Consider the following 18,109-nt stretch of genomic DNA (forward strand, 5'->3'; position numbering starts at 1 on the left):
GCCATTTTCTAAGAAAGGCTCTGATTTTTTTGCATATATTTATGAATTCCTTTTATTGAAAATGTGACCCCTGAAACTGCAAGAAATATAAAAACAAACAGCAAAAAATAAATGTCTATATTGTCATATTTTTTTCAGTGCATTAGAAATCTGATTCTGTGGTATTGTCAGTTTAAAGAGTAACTTTCTTGCTGTGAGTTTCAAAAGTAACTGCCGATCTAATAAGATTAGCTAAACAGAAAATAAGAAAATAGGTTGTACTGGCCTCTTAGAATATCAAGAGCTGTAAACAGTTTCAGTATATCAGATGAACTTTGCAGAAAATCAGCAAAAACAACAAAATGCCCCCCTCCCTGCCAAAACCAAACAACCAAAAAACCCACACCTTTTGTTGTAGTCCAAGTTAATGTTGGTCTCTTAAGATAGAAAATCCTGAGCAAAAAAAAAGTGGTGGAAAGCTCATGGAGTAGCTTCTCTGAATTTCACTTGATTTAAAGCAAATTAACTGATTAGATAATCTAATAATCTATGAATGGCACTGAAGCTGAGGGGAAGGGTAAAGTATAATAAGGTACTCACTTGAAATGTTGAAACTATTTTGTCAGCCCAAAGACAACATCGCACATCTATGTTAAGGGTAAAAAGCCATGCTGGGATATGCAGCTTTTGTTTTTCTCCATTTCATGTCACAAGAACATTTTTGGAAAGCACAGGAGGAAATTATTTTTACAGCCTTGGTGTAAAATCAGAAGATTAAACGACTGTATTTCATCCTGACAGCACTCATGCCTTTATATACTGGATGGACATTGGTATAACACTAGAAAAGTGGTAGCCGTTTTACTGCTGAGGTGTTCTTGTACAATTGTGACATTTGCCTTTGAAACCCAAACACTGAACAGTGTTTTTTTGTTGGTGGTGGTGGTGTTGGTTTTTGTGTGTGTGTGTGTGTTTTTGTTGTTTTTGTTTTTGTTTTTTTTTTTGGCAGGTGGGGTGAACAAAAAATGTTTGTTCATTTTTTTCTCTGCAAACAAACAGTATTTTCATATTGCAAATAGACCGTCTGTTTTTGCTTCTGGTACATATTTGTTTTTTTGGCAAGGCACGAGTAGCACTCTAACTCTGCATCTGGAGCAGAACAGCAGGTTGGGCAAAGAACATGATTTGGTTGTTTGATGTTCTCATAAAATCCTAGTGGACTTTGTACCCAGGGATGTGGGCTAGGCTCCAAGAATAAGTTTTTTGTTTGTTTGTTTGTTTGTTTGTTTTTGTTTTTTTCATTCAAGCCAGAGATCTTTTAAAGCCTCTTAATTTGCAGTTTAAGAGGATTGCTTCCTTTGGAACACAATCTTCTTTTTGATATGCAAGCATGTGAGGGTAAATCCACTACTCTGGTGTATTTGTAACAATGCATAATATTTTGTAGAACAATTAAGCCCCGTAACTGAATGCTGAATTGTTGGAAAGGGAAACGGACCCGAGTAACGATGCAACCTTGATGCGAGTATAATCGTCCTCCTTTATTGCAGGTTCTCACAGAGTGTATATAGGCAACTAACTACAGCACGCGCCGATAACAACTTATAATTGGTCTAGCTTCTCCATGCACTTGTCTCTAGCTTGTTTCCTCATTATCTCTAATACAAGGACGTGGGAAACAGCGCAAAGCCACCTGCGAATTCCTTTCCCACAATTCCCCCTTTTTATTTACAATCAACCAAATGCTTTCTATATATTTTCTATCAAACACTGCAAACATTACAATAACCAACAGGGCGAAAATCACATACAAATTATGATTGTAAAGTAGCGTGCCTACTAGAATCTACATCAATCAACAAGTCACTAAGCACTAGGGATGGTGCTTCGCCGCGATGCTACTTCTCACTCACACAGCACAATCACACAAAGAGGCCTCTTTCACTTTTCATTCATACCACAAGAAAATATCACTTAAAATAATTTGTCCGCAGCTTCAGGAGGTCCTTGTCTACTCCCGTGGTGAGTGGCTGAGAGTGGAGACCCCTCCGAGGAAAATGCTCGGGGTGCACCTAGGGGTGTCCGTTCCACAGTCAATCCCACAGCCGAGCAGAGCTGCTCCTGGCACAAGGAATGATGCTATTATGGTTTTGTATAATTACACCAAAGAGATGCCTTGCAATAAGGAGCGAGTGTGACACTGACAATTTGTTTCATGGTTTGGTTTTTGCCCATGTAATTGAACCTTACACATGATGTGGCTGTTATACTTCCCAGGATATCTAATTCTTGTGGCTCTAGGGGCGCTCGCAGCAAGTAGACAGTCCAGTCTTTGTTATCTGCCAGGATCCCCACCAGACGTGTCGTAAAGGGGTCGTTAGCACTAGCCAGGGACAGGCACATCGCTTCTTGTCCTGTCATGTTGGTGAGGGTGACCCCGATGTTGTGGCATGGTTGGATGGAGACCCAGGGCTGGCAATAACCGATGACAGCGGCGATTGTGAGGAAGAGGCCAACCATGGCCTCACCCCCGTGCTGGTACCCATCTTGGTCCATGACCTGTGGAGACACAAGCATACCCTCGACCCCAAGTTATTAGAGGCTGGGGTCCCTCCCAGAGACCTGTATTTAAATTTGTTACCATCACTAAGGCCTGCTCTGATTCTGGCACCCATGGCAGTGTGGAATTCATACTTTTGTAATGTTTTACTATGGGTGGTACCTCTTTGTGAGGAAAGGGTAATGATAGGTGATTCATTATGTAAAGTGCCTTTCCCAACCTGTTCTGTGGTGTTTCCTGGGTGTCTACTGAGGCAGTAACTGGTCATCTCTGTGAGGAGCAACTGGCAGTCCAAAGGCTTAGCTGTAGGATAAGTTATCATCATGGTATGAGTGACATCTTCTCTCCCCTCTATCCTTTGGCTATTTCAGTCAATAATGATAAAGTGTATTATGTTTCTCTGTATCACGGAATAAATCCTTAATGATAGCCAAGACTTCAGTGCACTAAGTACTGTATAACTGTTACAAGAAGGAAAGCAGGAAGACACCATTGTTAAGAAAAATCTTGGGTGGCAAAGTCCTTTTTCACTGCCCATTTCCTGAATGTACTTTTAAAAAGAAAATATTTAAAATTAGAAGAGTAAAGTTCCACCCTCATATTACATGGATTACTACAGCCGTGTAGGTCATAGCAAAAAAAGAATTCTGAACACTGGACAAAGCTTAACATAATACCATACCAGAACACTCAACACCTAGTAAAGTTATATTATCAATTTGTTTTTGATTTCCAAATAGATTTCCAAAATACATCTGCAGCAGTTCATTTTTTCCTTGAGGGTTTCTGCAGAAAACCCGACTTTTCTGCAATTCTAAAAAAATACTCTTTAATATCACAAATATTCAAAAGACATAGATGTGTCCAAAACTCAGAAGTCTGTATACTTGAGATCCTACCATGTTTTTAAAATCCCTCTGGATTCTTTCAGGAAAAAAATATAGCAATGTGAGAACTAACGTTAATGAAACAGTAAGAAAGCACTAAAAGATTCCAAACTTTGAATATAAAGATTGACTAGACCGTTATCAACAGGAAAAGAAAGACTTTTTCAAAACTGCATAGTAAGAAAATTCTGTAAAAATCCTTGGAGAACAGTCTATCACTATTAATGCACCCTTAATAAAAATATATCTCTAAAAATAGTGCTGAACACAAAAACAAATGTTGTATATTATTAGAGATAGTTATGAAGTTTTAGAGGTAGATGACTAAATCAGTTATTTGGGAGAATTACCAGTACAGCTATTGGTGTAAACAGTATTACATTTTACCTCTATAGTGTTCATATCTGTGCAAGAGTGCAGAGAGCAGGAAGAACATTTCTCACCTAACAGCAACTATATTAATTCAATGTCTTTGGTCTGCATCAGTTCTCCTAGAAATGGGGGCAAGGGGAAGAAAATTAGGAAGGCAAGACAAATCAACCCCATTTGCGTATGCAGGCAATAAGAGGCAAAATGCACCAGCCAAAGTATACACTAAGGGTGGCTGGGCTCACTGCACAATCCTCAGGACATGGCTAGATCAGATGGGTAATACCCAAACACTCTATAGGCTGAAAATGAAACATCAGAAATCCTGTACAGTAGTTTCCACGATGTGAATTCAGTCATCTTGCCTTACGTATTCACAACGGTGCTGTGTTGTTGCAAAAGCACTTTCATTCCTGTTCACCATGTCCATCAGATCTGGGGGTTCCATTAAGAAGAAAAGCAGTAACTAATAGCAGAGCAAGGCTTTATCACTAGTGAACAGAGTATGTTAACTGGCTAACACTTGTGAAGTGTTAGTTGTTCCAAACAGTAACCATTTCACAAACAGCGTCACCACCAGAACCTGATGGTATTCAAAGCATCTGTTAATACACAAATGGAATCAGAATTTTTCTATCCTTTGGGTAGTCTTCAAATTTCTCAAGGTACCACTGGTGGTGTTGCTTTGCCCTAGAGCCCAAGATAAAAAGTGTACACAACGCAAATGCAAGGCTTTCGATGATGCAGCAGGCAAGGGCAAACCCAAAGCATTCCAGGATCTCTCCAAAAAGTTGGCTCCACTGACATACTCAAACATTCCTCCTCTTGGTATCTTGTAACCAGTTTCCCCTGGTTTTCTATTTTTTTAATTTTTCTTTCCCCTTTTTTCTATTTTTTTTTATTTTCTTTTTGTCTCTTTTTCCCTCTTTTTTTCTTTTTTTTTTCTTATTTTTTCTATTTTTTGTCTTTTTTCTTTTTTTCCCTTTTTCTATTTTTTTTTCTTTTCTTTTTGTCTATTTTTTCCTCTTTTTTTCTTTTTTTTTCTTTTCTATTTTTTTGTCTTTTTTCTTTTTTTTCCCTTTTTCTATTTTTTTTTCTTTTTTAAAAAGAAAAAAAAATTCTCTTTAACAGACAAACAAGCTATATGCTTGAAACTTTAGGTATGCATTAAACTATATGTATGTAAGGAAAAGTTTATCTTCTTATTGAGGAAGAACACTGCAGGCTCTGCTTATGTGACAAAACCTCTCGTGATCAAATCTTGTAATGTAGGAATTACTCAAGTAATAAATGATTGCTGAATCTGGCTCTATTTATAGCAGGGCTTGCATCATGGGAAAAAAATGGGGGGGGAGTAGGGTAAGAAGAAAGCCAAAGCAGACAACAAATGTTTTTTATTTGTTTTTGTTTGATTGTTTGTTTTTCTTCTTTCTCTTCTAATTTCCATGCAGTGAGAAGTGGTTGCTTTCTGTAAATGTAAGCACAGTCTGCAGCCATGCTGGTGTCACCAGGATGTGTCAACACACTATTTTTTTTTTCATATTTTTTAGCACATTTGCTGTCTTGCAAGTTTCATGTAGATAAAAATGCCACAATTTGTTTTGCAAGAATGGAGATTTTGCCAGTCCAAGCCCAAAATATACACAGCTACATACGTCCCTTGATACTGCTGTGCAGTACACTGTGTGCTGGCTACTTTTCAATTTTAAGGTCAGATGAATCAATTGCTTTAGATCCTTTTCCAGTTCTTTCATACTGCTGTCAAAACAGTAAATTTTCAGTATTAAGGTAACTGCATCTATTTGAAAAAGCTCTTGTAATTATTTTAACTAAAAGTTTAATTAATTTCTTTAGCTTAACAAGATAGAAAATTTTATATTGATGGACTACTGTGATGAGCTATCACAATTTTTTTCCAGCAACTTATACAACAACATTACACAAATGTCTTAGATACAACACAGGCATGTTGACAAACAACTCTTGACAAACAACAGTTAGGTATCTCTACCACTAGAGGCAAATATCTCTGCCATTGTACAGAAAGGACATACAGGACACTGAGTTATGTAGCAGTACTTTGGGTAATTACAGAAGATATCACAGACTGACAAGATATTAGAGAAATGGCCACTTACAGGTTAACTCTGACACTATTATCTTGATCTATGTTATTATTTTTTTCATTACCTGTATCTTTTAATTTATTCTTCCTTCTCTGTATCACACATATCAAGAAAATTAGTAAAAGAGTCATAAAAGATTTATCAGGTTGAATTATATAATTGCAGCATCTGCATGTTAAAACATATTTGACAAAAAGGAACAAACTAATGCCTTGCAGTAATCTAGTAATCAGGCATCAGTCTGCACGCCCTCACCTCCTATTTCTGCAATCAAATTGACTTAGGATATATAAGAAAAAAAAACAGACTACTAGTTGCAACTTCTGACTCTTTCATAAACAGGCAAATGAAAATTATCCGTACTAAATGTGTAATTTCAAAAACATTTGTGGCACAGGCCAAAATGTAGCAAAAGTTAGAAGGCATTGAATACAGTTTTAGCACAGATACAACTGATTTCATCATTAAGGCCTTGTGACAAAAATGGGCTTTAACTAGCTTGCTGCAGAACTTTACAGAAGAACTTTACATAGTGCATTAATTGAATGATATTCAGAAGATATTTATTACTTTATTATTTTGTTATTCTTCATCTTGGAGGGGGGAATTCAAATGATTCTTAAAAGTTATCAACAGTGATAAATTCACCTTTAAAAGTAATACATCATCATTTTAAAATTAATGTAAGAAAAGGTGTGAAATAAATACCTGTACAACATGGACAGCAAAAAATGTCATATTTGAGCTTCAAAGTGCACAATATGGCACTGTTTTACCTCCTGAGAGCACAAAGAAAAACCTTGATGAAATGATCTCTGACCTATACACAAGTGTGTATAGGTCATGTGGTGGCTCTGGAATACATCAACTAAAAGAAGGGAGCATACGACGGAAGGACTCCATCCAAGACCCAATCTCAATGCTGGCCTCAAGCCACCTGGGGCTGGAACATGGTGCAGAAGCTCTGTCACAGCTGCTGATGAATCTGCCAGGAATGCAAAGACAACTTTCTCACAGACTTCTTCAGTGCAAACTGAGGCCATGTCAACTGTAATTTACAGGAACTTTTTGAATGACTCATATTTAAATTTACCCTATTTTTATTATTATGGCCTGCGTTTCTTATTTTTGACAGAGACCTTTAAATCACAGGGATTTTCAAGGGATTTTTATGGTTCTTTCACTGGTGGGATTACATCTTCTATATAGGAATGATTTTTCAGAAGATGTCAGTGGGTGGAAGTAGCTTGACTGTCAGAATGACCAACAGGCACACAAAAGGAGTTCAACAACTAGCTTGCATGAGGTCCTGGCCTGTTGAAGCTACTGCTAGGAAAAGAAAGGGCAGAGACACACTTTCTTATCAGCCAAAGGAATGAAGCGCACAGCGTTCTTCCTCCTCAGCCTATTTCTCTGAATAATTCTTGCCCTTTTCAGAACAGGACATTACATGCAATAATTGTGCAGCTTGCTTGTATGGGGTGGGGGCACAGAAATACGTTTGGTGTGCTATTCAGGTGGGAAATGTGACTCAGTGAATTGGTGTCATTTATCTCAACTCCTGGTGTAAATGCTATTGTTGCTATCCAGTCATACTCAGAAGATTGAAATAAATTTTGATTCAGTGTGGGAAAGGAATTCGCAGGTGGCTTTGCGCTGTTTCCCACGTCCTTGTATTAGAGATAATGAGGAAACAAGCTAGAGACAAGTGCATGGAGAAGCTAGACCAATTATAAGTTGTTATAGGCGTGTGCTGTAGTTAGTTGCCTATATATACTCTGTGAGAACCTGCAATAAAGGAGGACGATTATACTCGCATCGAGGTTGCATCGTTACTCGGGTCCGTTTCCCTTTCCGACATCTGGTAGCAGAGGATGGTTACGCGCCAGACAGTCCAGCTCGACTGAGTTCTCCGAGACTGCGGTAAGCAGCTAGAGGAGGGGATTGGGAAAATAAACGGCTGAGAGGGTGCTGCTTGGCAGACACGGGTCAGGGTCGCTCCCTACCTCTCGGGAAGCACAGCCATGGAAGTGGAGGCTGTGGCATTGTTGCTCACTGGAATACTCTCTAAGAGAGGTATTGAGACAATGGAAAAGAAACTGATCAAATTGATCAAGTTGGGACAACGATGGGGACATTTTAGATAGACTGCCTTGCTGTTCCCTGTTACGGAATGGCGGGTGTTCGGGAATACCATGTGGGAAAGGACTATAACGGGGGATTCAAAAGATGAAAAGGAGGTGAAAACTGTCTGTGAGTTGTGACGAATGGTATTAGAGACACTAAAGGCTATGGAGGCGGAGAAGGAGGTTGCCTGCGCCGCGGCCCAGATGTCAACACTAGGAGCGGCAGCCCTTGCAGAACTGTTACTGACTTTTAACGCGCATTGCGGGCGAGAACTCTGGGGATGCCCCTCTCAATCACGCGGAAGTCCTGCCGGACCCACCATCGGGCGCGGAAAAGCTGGAAGTTGGCGGGGCCAGGTCAAAGCAGAGATCTGAGCCGCTTGCGGAAGTAACACCCCCGGACACCCAGGGGGGATGTCCCGCACCGCCCACAGGAGAGGGAGGAGAGGCGTGCCGACTTCCGTCCTCGGTTCCGCCGCTGCTGCTGCTCCCCCGTCACCACTCTCCACCACCGGGCCGCCCTCGAGCCTCCCTCTCCGCTTCGTTCCGCTGCGTCCGCCGAACCGAGCGGTTCTGCCGCTGTTGCTACTCCCACCCCCGGGCCGGCCCCCTCCCCTCAGCCCGCCAGTCTCTCTGCTGGCGCTGCCGACGGCAGCTCGGCCAAGGCTTCAAACCTCCTACCCCAGATCTGTGATAGCTCCTTAAGGTTTCTACTAAAAAAAAAAAAAAAAAAAAAAAAGCAAGAAAGAAAGAATAAAAGAGGAAACGAAAAGTTAAAAAAAAGAGAGAGAAAAAAATAGAGAAAAAGAAAATATATAAAAAATAAAGGAAAAAAAGGAAAAAATAAAATGAAAAAAGGAAAAATAAAAATGAAAAAGGAGAAAAAATTAAAAAAATAAAATAAAAAAGGAGAAAAAAGGAAAAAAGGGTTTTCCCTTTTTTTCTATTTTTTCTTTTTTTTTCTTTTTGTCTCTTTTCCTCTTTTTTCTATTTTTTTGTCTTTTTTCTTTTTTTCCTTTTCTATTTTTTTTTCTTTTTTAAAAAAGATTTTTTTTCTTTAAAAAAAAATAAAAAAAGGAAAAAAAAGAAAAAAGACAAAAAATAGAGGCACGTAGTTGAAACTTTACCTACCCTATCTATTACTGATAATGCTGTGCGGAAAAAGGAAGAAGCCACAATAGCAGTTGCTAGAAATATTGTTTTGCTTGGCTGTTCACCCTTCTCACATAGAAACCTATTAGGTTTGCATGGATGCAAACATAAATTGGTATTTTCTTGGGATATCTGTAAATGAGCCTGCATAAGAAAAATTTTAAGCACTCATCTGTGTTCTAGAAAAAAAAAAAATGTTCATTTGCTCTGACCAAATGCATGATGTGAAGGATCTGTGCAATAGAAGGGTGTATTTTTACCAAATCACTTTACAGTTCAGAGCTCAGGTTGTCTCCCACACTGCAGGAGTACAAATGGCTTGAAAAAAATAAGTTCAGAACATCCTCCCTTCCCCCAAGTCCCTACCTTCTGTTCCTCACCTGTGAGAAGATGTGGTTCTGCAGCATCAAGGACTGAAGCAGCAACCACAAATCCTGCAAACCTCTTTTGCAACATGGTAGAGTCACTGGAACCGGCTCTTTATGTCTCCTAGGAGAGAGGCTGAGTCACAATTTTTTGGTACCTCTGCACCAAAGGAATGTGGAGGTTGCTCCTAAGCATACAGCCGGTGCACTGATTTCCTGTGGTTGAAGTTAAAAGGCTGAAGATGGCTTGTCCAGATCTTCCAAGCTGAAGTGAATCATACTGTTTTAGAATGAAAATTAAAATGAGGTAATAGCCATAAATGCAGTTATAAAATAACAGTACCATGAATCAGGTAAAATAGTCGGAAAAGTAAGGTGGGTTACAGAGAAAAATAGTAAGGTTGGTTTTGCATATATGTGTCTTATGCATTCTGAAATATACTGTTAAATATAGTTGGACTCATAGAGTTGCAATGATCAACAGATAGCTTGCTTCATCAATAAAATAAAATATTTAGTCACACATCATCAGAAACATACTTCAGAATACTTGAATCCAAGCAACTCAGATTCAGGCAATTTTCGAAAACTAGGGTTGGATTCAGACCCTATGGTGCTGACCAATATCAGGATTTGGGCTTGTTATTTTGCTGATCTTTTTTAGAAGAGGGTGAGGTACTGCTGTGGTATGTACTTATGAGACCTTTTAATGAAAGTATGTGCAAATACTACTTAATTGAAATAACAAAAACGAGTAAGAGTAATATAATCATCAGAACTTAAGTGATACATTTTTACATATACATGCAAATTACCTTAAAAACAACCTGTTTCAAACAACTGTTAAAAACAACTTCTGACTTTTCTTTGAAATTTTCTGAATCCATGTAGATCCTCAGTTTGCTTTCCAGTAAATTCTATAACCACTAATTTATTTGATGTTTGCAGATGCCTTTTGACACTCACATATAAGGAATTTGATATTTATTTACCTTAATCCATAAAGTTGCAGTTCTGAGATTCATAAAACAACATTTAGAGACCAATTTAGCTGTATTTTAATAATAATTTTAGGTATTTTACCATTCCTATATTCTAGAATGGAAATGATAAAAGAAGTGAAGATACAGATTTGATACATAGGCACTTTGAGAAAAACAAGATTTCTTAAAGTCAAATTATGAATAAGGTTTCTGTACCTCTTTCAGAGCCTCTGTCTTTCCATTGAGAAAACTCACTTGTCCTCATTCCAGGGCTGGATAATTATTTCATTATAGACAAATCAAGAAAAGTATATGATACTACTTTTTCTGTAAAATCCCAAGTAATATCATTCATGGCAGCAGAAGTAGATTCTGTTTACTCTGCTTTAATTGAGTAACCATAGTGTCTGTAATGCCTCAATGAAAAATTAACCTTTGTTCTCTTTTTAATATTTTATGATTCATAGGACAAACATTCTTGTATTCACTACCAGTGTTTAAACACAATAACCGGACTATTTAGAAGTAAATTTCTATGGAAATAAAAATTTCTGCACATGAGTATTTCTGCATGCCAATGTGTCCTGTATGCTCTGGATTTTCCAGAACACATGCCCAGTGCGTAAGTGAGCATGGGTGTATCAGTTGTCAGAATGTCAACAGATACGCAGCACTGCCTGTCTCCAGCACACTGCATGTCCACCTTTGTAGCAGATGCCTAAACCTTCCAGTCTATTCATTCTCACTGATGTCATGTCAGGCACTCAAAAAGAATCGAGGGTATATGAAAATGGGAGTGATTAGCCAACCACCATCTATAACCAGACTTCACTCAGTTTAGATACCTGTTTTAAACACATTGGCTGATTTTAAACTAGTTTACATGGCAGTCTACAGCCCAATCATTTGGGAATGAAAAGACTGCAAAGCCTAAGCTAAAGTAATAGCAATTTGGTGACAGTGGCCATTTTTGTGTAATAAACCATTTTTTAATTCTCCATTTTAATTTTAATTAATTTTAATTCTCCATTTTTAGGCCTCAATAACATACCAAGCATCCTCCTACCAAGCAGGTGTTCCTCTAGGTTCACCACTGGTAAAGCCATGCAGGCCCACATGATGGAGCAGGGCAAGCAGAACACATCTCACGGCGGCACCCAGGGACAGCCACAGCCAGACAAGTCTGTAGTCACAAAGCAGGTCTGAGGTCAAGCCAGTTGGCTGGCGCAGGTACACAACTGGGGCGCAAGCACAGCTGGGGATGAGAGCTGGAGCTGAAATGCCTCTTCCAAGAGAAGGGGGGAAGAAGCCCTCAGCATGGCTCCTCACAGCTGTCTAACCCAAGGTGACACAGCTACATCCCATTGGCGCCAGCCTCCAGCACCAGCAGTCAGACACCCCTGTGGATTTAGTGGAAAATTTGGAGTCTTTGGTTCTTTGGCCATAATTAAGATAAGCTAATTTATTTCCCCGATATATACTTTCTCTCTCTCTCTTTTTTTTGTTTTTCTTGAGTGTAAAAATACATGCTTCTTTACATGTACAAGAATGGCAATGTTGCTTTGTCTTAAATGCTTTAAGTTCCTGGTGTTGATAAAATTATGAGCACTTGAATCCCACTTGAGTCCCAGAGCTATGTAGTAGAGGAGGAGTAAGAGCAGTAGAACCAGTCCACCCAAACCAGTGATTAATTTTGAGATGGACCTGAATGACAACATCTAAAATTTCAACATAGAGTTTTCCACCCACAGTTCACTTCTTTTCATCTTCCTGGTTTTGCTGTGGACCATTTTAAGTGTAAGGAGCAACTTAATGACTTGAGCTGTAGACTTGGGCTGAAATTCAGAAATCCAGCAAATCCTGCTGCGATGAGGCTTAGTGTCAGTCCTTACCTAAGCACAACTTCCCTTGATTGCAGTGAGTGTGCTTAAGAATGAATTTCAGAAGTATGCCCAAAAACAGTAATGAAGAACATCTTGTCAATAGCTAGAGTTCCCCTTATTTATTTAAGCAATCCTAGGGCATGATGATATTTTCAGAACTAGCATCCAGTTATATGTATTTTTGGAAAAAAAAAAATAAAAAAATCAAGACATTCTTCAACAGAGGGTAAGAATGTATTATTCTCCCAGTCCGATTTGCCTGAAGTACATATGATGAAAGGAAACCACTTCTGGACTATCCATTTCATTTCTTCAAGCAAACACTTCAGTCAATCAGGTCTTGCTATTTGAGAAGGCTTTTACTGAAGCTGCAACATTCCTGGCATTTTGCAGCACTCCCTTTTTTTCTCTGGGATCCTAGGAGTTTCACAAGGACCATGCTCTCTGGGTTTCAGTGGGTCAGACTACAAGGGTGATATTTTCCCTCTTTGGTACAATGTAATTGATATCTTGATGCTGCTTCCAGAAATGTTAACTTGAGCCTAGAGAATGAAACAGATATGTTGGCTATACCTACACTGTGTTCAAGGTTATTCTATCCATGTTCACCCTTCAGAGTGCTTCCAGACTATTATAGGGATGTCCAAACATAAGGATACACTATAGGTATGTCATAAAAAGAAAACAACTTTGGGTTTTGAAAGCATTTTTGGAGTATTTATGCAAACTCATGCATTTAAAGATGTGAGAGCATGCAAAACAGAAGCTGCCTCCAAGTCACAATTTCTGGAAATGTATTTATGTGACCATGTTCCTGGTCAGGCCCAAAAGCAAATATTTTTCAAGGAAAAAAAAAAAAAAAAAAAAAAAAAACCTTTTTCTGTCCTTAATAGCGTAAGCTACACCCAAACAGAGGCTATCAGTCAGCTCTAGAAAACAATGCTGTATTGATTTGGTCACCTGTTCTTCTTCAGAAACCACCCAAAACCTAAATTATGCCTCCCACTGTCCAGTTTTAGAGTTTCTTAGAAGTCTGGCACCTATCAGCCAGCTGGCCACCCCTGTGTGTATTAAACAAAGCACCCAGGCACACCGTGCTACTGCTGCAGGCTCTGCGGCAGCATCTTGCTAGGCAGTGTTTGGCATCCCAGGGTTTGGTAGTCAGTCAGCTGGCATTGCTGGAGGAAGGTCTGCAGCCATGGATTAAAGCCAAAGTGAGAGCATAGGTATAACTGCCGTGGTTGTGCTTGTCTGCCAACAGCTTGGCTTTTTGCTTGTTATCGTAGACACAAGGCAGACTCTGCATCCAGCAGTCACCAAGCACTTAGACCTTCTGGAGCTGGCATGTGGAATGAGGTCCTCTCTTGTGTCTTGTGGATGGTGTGGTCAGCACAGCAAATGAGGGGGAACGCCCCATCTGTGTGGTAGAAAATGTGAAGAAGCACATCACAGGTGAAGGTATGTGCTGGTAGTGCAGGCTGTGGCATGGTCCTGTTGCTATACATTGTCCCAGCAGCAGTGCTCTTGAGACCAGATCGGCCCAGATCTCGTGGCTGTGCATACTGGTGGGTACTGCCAGAAGGATGCTCTGCTGGATTCACTAGGTTACCCTCTCTCAATGCCTTGGACTGTGCAGAAACAATGGACAGTGGGGAGTCAAGGCTTCTGGCAGTGCACAGTGTCATTATGTGATGCAGCTCAGACCACAGAAACTGTACCACAAAATATAGTTGCAAGTAGATTCCATGCCTTCCCTGCCAAGACGTGTTCATTGAATGAAAATCCAATAACAGAATTATCGCAAAAAGTTTTCCTGAGCTGCAATTGTTTCCAGAACTCCGTGTAAATAAATATTTAATCCAAACTATATTTTTCCATGAAGAGGCACCCCCCATCAAAACATAACGCAGACAGTATCACTCAGAATTATGCAGTGGCTATGTAATCCTTGCTTGAATCCAGACTGTCTTTATTGACTTCAAAATGTGTCTGTAGTCTCTCTTTACCAGCGTATGAATCTCAGCAGGTGTTTTGCCTGAAGAGTTGTACAACCATGGACCTTCAAAGAGTAATCAAGTCAAAACTCATCATATGTTTTCAGCATAAAACTGTTACTGAAAGTTTAAATATCTTCTAGCTTTAATTAAGTTTAACTGCCATTACTCAGTCTTATTTAATGTACCACCGTTGTAGTTTAACTGCAGACTGACTTTCTTTCCATAACCACTAACTAGCAGTTGGTTTTAAGAGTCCTGTTTTTCTCCCACACTGATAAAAGTCCATTATACAATAAAATCTGGCTTAATTTCAAATGACTTCTGGTCACTGCATTTTATTTCATATGTCAGTAGTCATAAGTAGAGAATTGATCCTGCAATAAGGAGAAAAGCAGATATTAAATTAATACACCATAGCTTTATACTGTGTAATCTCTTTGAGGTGAATTTTGTCACCATGGCATTTGCAGTTGGTAGTGCCTTCATAATATACACTACCCCTCTCAGGAAATAAATCCAAAGCCTGTCATGAATATAATTACTTTTATCTTTACTTTGTGGCTAGAAAAAATGAGCTTCCAGTCACTTTTATTTGTATGCCCTATTAATTTAGGCAGTGCTGGGGGCGAGGGTGGAAACAACATTTACATGGTAATCGTCTTTAAAAAAATTTTATATAAGTTTATAAGTATATATTTATTTTCCTATAAATGATTTTTTAAGATAGAAGGGGAAATGTGCATTTTGTTCATGGACAGTAACAGAATTGTGGATTGCACAATGTGGCATTAAAGCTACCTCTGTGCTGTAACCCTCCATATACTATGCTGAGATACAAAATGAGTTGGCTTGGGGCTGTGCTTGTACAGGTTTCTAGTTTGGGAACTAGTTCTGGTGGGGCTATGTCAGGAATCTGCATGGTGTGTTAGATAAGTAACCCTGGCCCTTTCTGCCTATCTTCATCTGCTGGCTCTTTGCCACTGTGTGTTGTTTCAGACAGTTTTTGTTGTTGTTGTTGTTGTTGTTGTTGTTGTTTTTGTTTTGTTTTGGTTTGGTTTGATTTTTTTTTTTTTTTTTTTTTTTTTGCGTGTACAGTACTTCAAGCAGCAGCCTTGTGTCCCATGACTGAGTCTTCTCTGCAGCACAGTAAGAGAAACACAGGAAAACTGAGACAATGTCAGGCAGGTTAGATCCTCTCAGATATAAGAAATATGTAGTTATCTCCATTCTGAAGTTGCCACGGGCCTGTTTGGTCCCTGGAAACATTCTAGCCACCCTAAGAGTTGCCCTAACTTGTATCATAATTGCTGTTTCCCCTAGGACTTTTCAGCACTATGCATGAGAAGTACTGAAGGACATCTTGGCCACACCTCAGACTGCTTTCATGCTGGCCTACTCACTGAAAGGTCCTTAGCAAATACTACCAGCCTAGACATTTCTTGATTAGTTAGGAAAACCTCTTGTGGTACAGGTTTTTTCAGGAATGTGAAGAGAATTGAAAGGGGAGAGACAGTGACAGCCATAATGTATTAATGAAATCTACTCAAACAGAAGGCCCTGGTTCTTCTCCTGGGCCTGGAATGAGAGTTCTTCCAGCAAATCACTTCTGTCCTATATTTAAGACAAGTCTATTAGTGTGTAATTGCTTCAATTATTGCCTAGCTTAACTAGCATTTACAAAGTGTTCCTAAATCTTTGCAGAGATCCCTGCAAATACCTATAGTAATATAATAGGTATTACAGAAATACAACCACACTCTCAATGTCCCTCATTGAACAAGTAAAGTCTGGAAAAAAAAATGAAGTTGACTGAATTGGGACACCCAGAATGTGATGCTTTTTCACAACAAGTATTCTGAGTCATCACCTCAGCTTGCAATAATTGCCTGACAGTCCTCCATTCTTTGCAGCATTCCCTTTGCCATTTCCTGAAGTGACAACTTTCCTAATTCCTCTGTTTCTCTGCATTGTAATCTGGCTAATGTGCCATTCTCAGACATGTTCTATTATTATGTATGAGTACATGTGGAAACAGGAGGGGAAGCAAGTTGGACCAAACTTTGTGTTTGCTGGTGACAAGATACAGTGTTGGCATGCTGCTCCAGCCCGAGAGTATAAATTACTGGGTACAGTTGCAGCACTTTTGAAAGAAGCCTGAAGGCTTCCCCTTCAGTTTTTAGCTTTCCTCTTAACAAAGAGTACATGACAAGTAAAATTTCCCCTCTCTCTCACTGAGCTGTTTTTTGGACACAATGCGTATGTATTTAGACCTTATGTGAGTTCTGTACAAACATGCGTGGTTATCCTTGAATCACTGTGCACATTTTTGTGCAATAAAAGAGAACATTTAAATAATTAGCATATAAGCACTAGGTGTGTTGAATGAAAATCATATTGAATCATCTACATAGTAAAGAAAAAAAATTCTTCTGCTGTTTCATCCCTGAAAATAGGTACCTCATTAATGACTGATAAACTGCCATGCCAAACAGGTAATACTGGTGAGATTGAAATGGAAAAAATGACAGTCATGAGATAAAGCAAAACATGCCATGGGAAAATGAACTGATCTGCTATGATGACTCACATTCAGCTAACCAATCTGAGTGTAGTCTTTGAACTCTGTTAAAAGTGGAAGATGCAGATGCTAGAAATAAATGTAGACAGAATATACAAAAACACAAGCGTGAAAGTAGACAGATGCATGCATATCTGGTGTTACCAGAGTTTCAGAAACATGAAGGTTTCTGCTGGTAAATAAGCTGTTACTCTGCACTTTTTACTTTAAGACACCGTGAAATTCACTTGCTGTCCCAGAGTGACTCCAAGGACAATTTTATATCAGTTATGCCTAGTCATTGTCAAACGCCTAGTTAAGTAGCTTGTAGGTAGCACCGGCTGATTGCAAAAGTGGCTGCTGATAAACCTGTCGTGTCTGCATGAAGAATGGATAGTAATTAAACATTCATTTACACATAATATTCGAAGCAGGAATATACTATCTTGTATTTCTTGAAATTTCGTATTTGTGCATGTCAACATCTCTGTATCTGGAAGTAGAGGAAACAGTGTTAAGCTGCCAGGCTTACTAGTTTGAAAGGAATGCTACATCACAGTTTATACCAATCAGTGTGAATGAAAGAAATGTTGCATACACAAATCTAATGAATATCTGTCTGATTTCACAGAGAAAAATATCACAGTTAAGAAAATTGATTTTTTTCCTCTAAAAGCGACTCATTACACACATTTCTGTTGCCCACATGCCATTAAGAACTTCCAGGAACATCAGAGGGAATGCCAGGCAGAGGAACCTGGGAATTCAAGAGGTGAGCACTAGGGATAATCTCCTGAGCTTTGCAGAGTATAATTTGCATGCTGAATTCCTTACAGTGACATTTTACCTGCTGGTATTAATCAAGGTATGTCCAGATATATCATGCTAGGATGAATCATATATGTGACAACCAGTGGACTAGAATCTGTCCTATTGCATAGAACTTCTGCAAAGGCATTGTTGGCTGAAGTGCAGTCCCCTAACACAAGCTGGCTCATCCAGTGTCTCTCAAACTCTCTCATTTAATGTCTGAGTCAGACTCTGATGTCCTGTGGATGTCCTACCAGGATTAAAAGCACCTCTACTCACAGTTAATCTCCTTTCATGAAAAAAAAAAAAAAAAAC

The 18,109-nt window shown here is 39.1% G+C and overlaps 1 long non-coding RNA gene across 1 annotated transcript; it reads left to right on the plus strand.

The window, feature by feature from the left end:
• The first annotated feature begins 3,389 nt into the window (after nt 1-3,389).
• On the plus strand, nt 3,390-17,461 carry LOC118161142. The gene is made up of 3 exons (XR_004747873.1): nt 3,390-3,401; nt 7,994-7,997; nt 17,091-17,461. It is a non-coding gene; the product is annotated as an uncharacterized LOC118161142 (long non-coding RNA).
• Nucleotides 17,462-18,109: the final 648 nt, after the last annotated feature.

This window comes from Oxyura jamaicensis, chromosome 2 (assembly GCF_011077185.1).
Source record: "Oxyura jamaicensis isolate SHBP4307 breed ruddy duck chromosome 2, BPBGC_Ojam_1.0, whole genome shotgun sequence".
Classification (NCBI taxonomy): Eukaryota; Metazoa; Chordata; class Aves; order Anseriformes; family Anatidae; genus Oxyura; species Oxyura jamaicensis.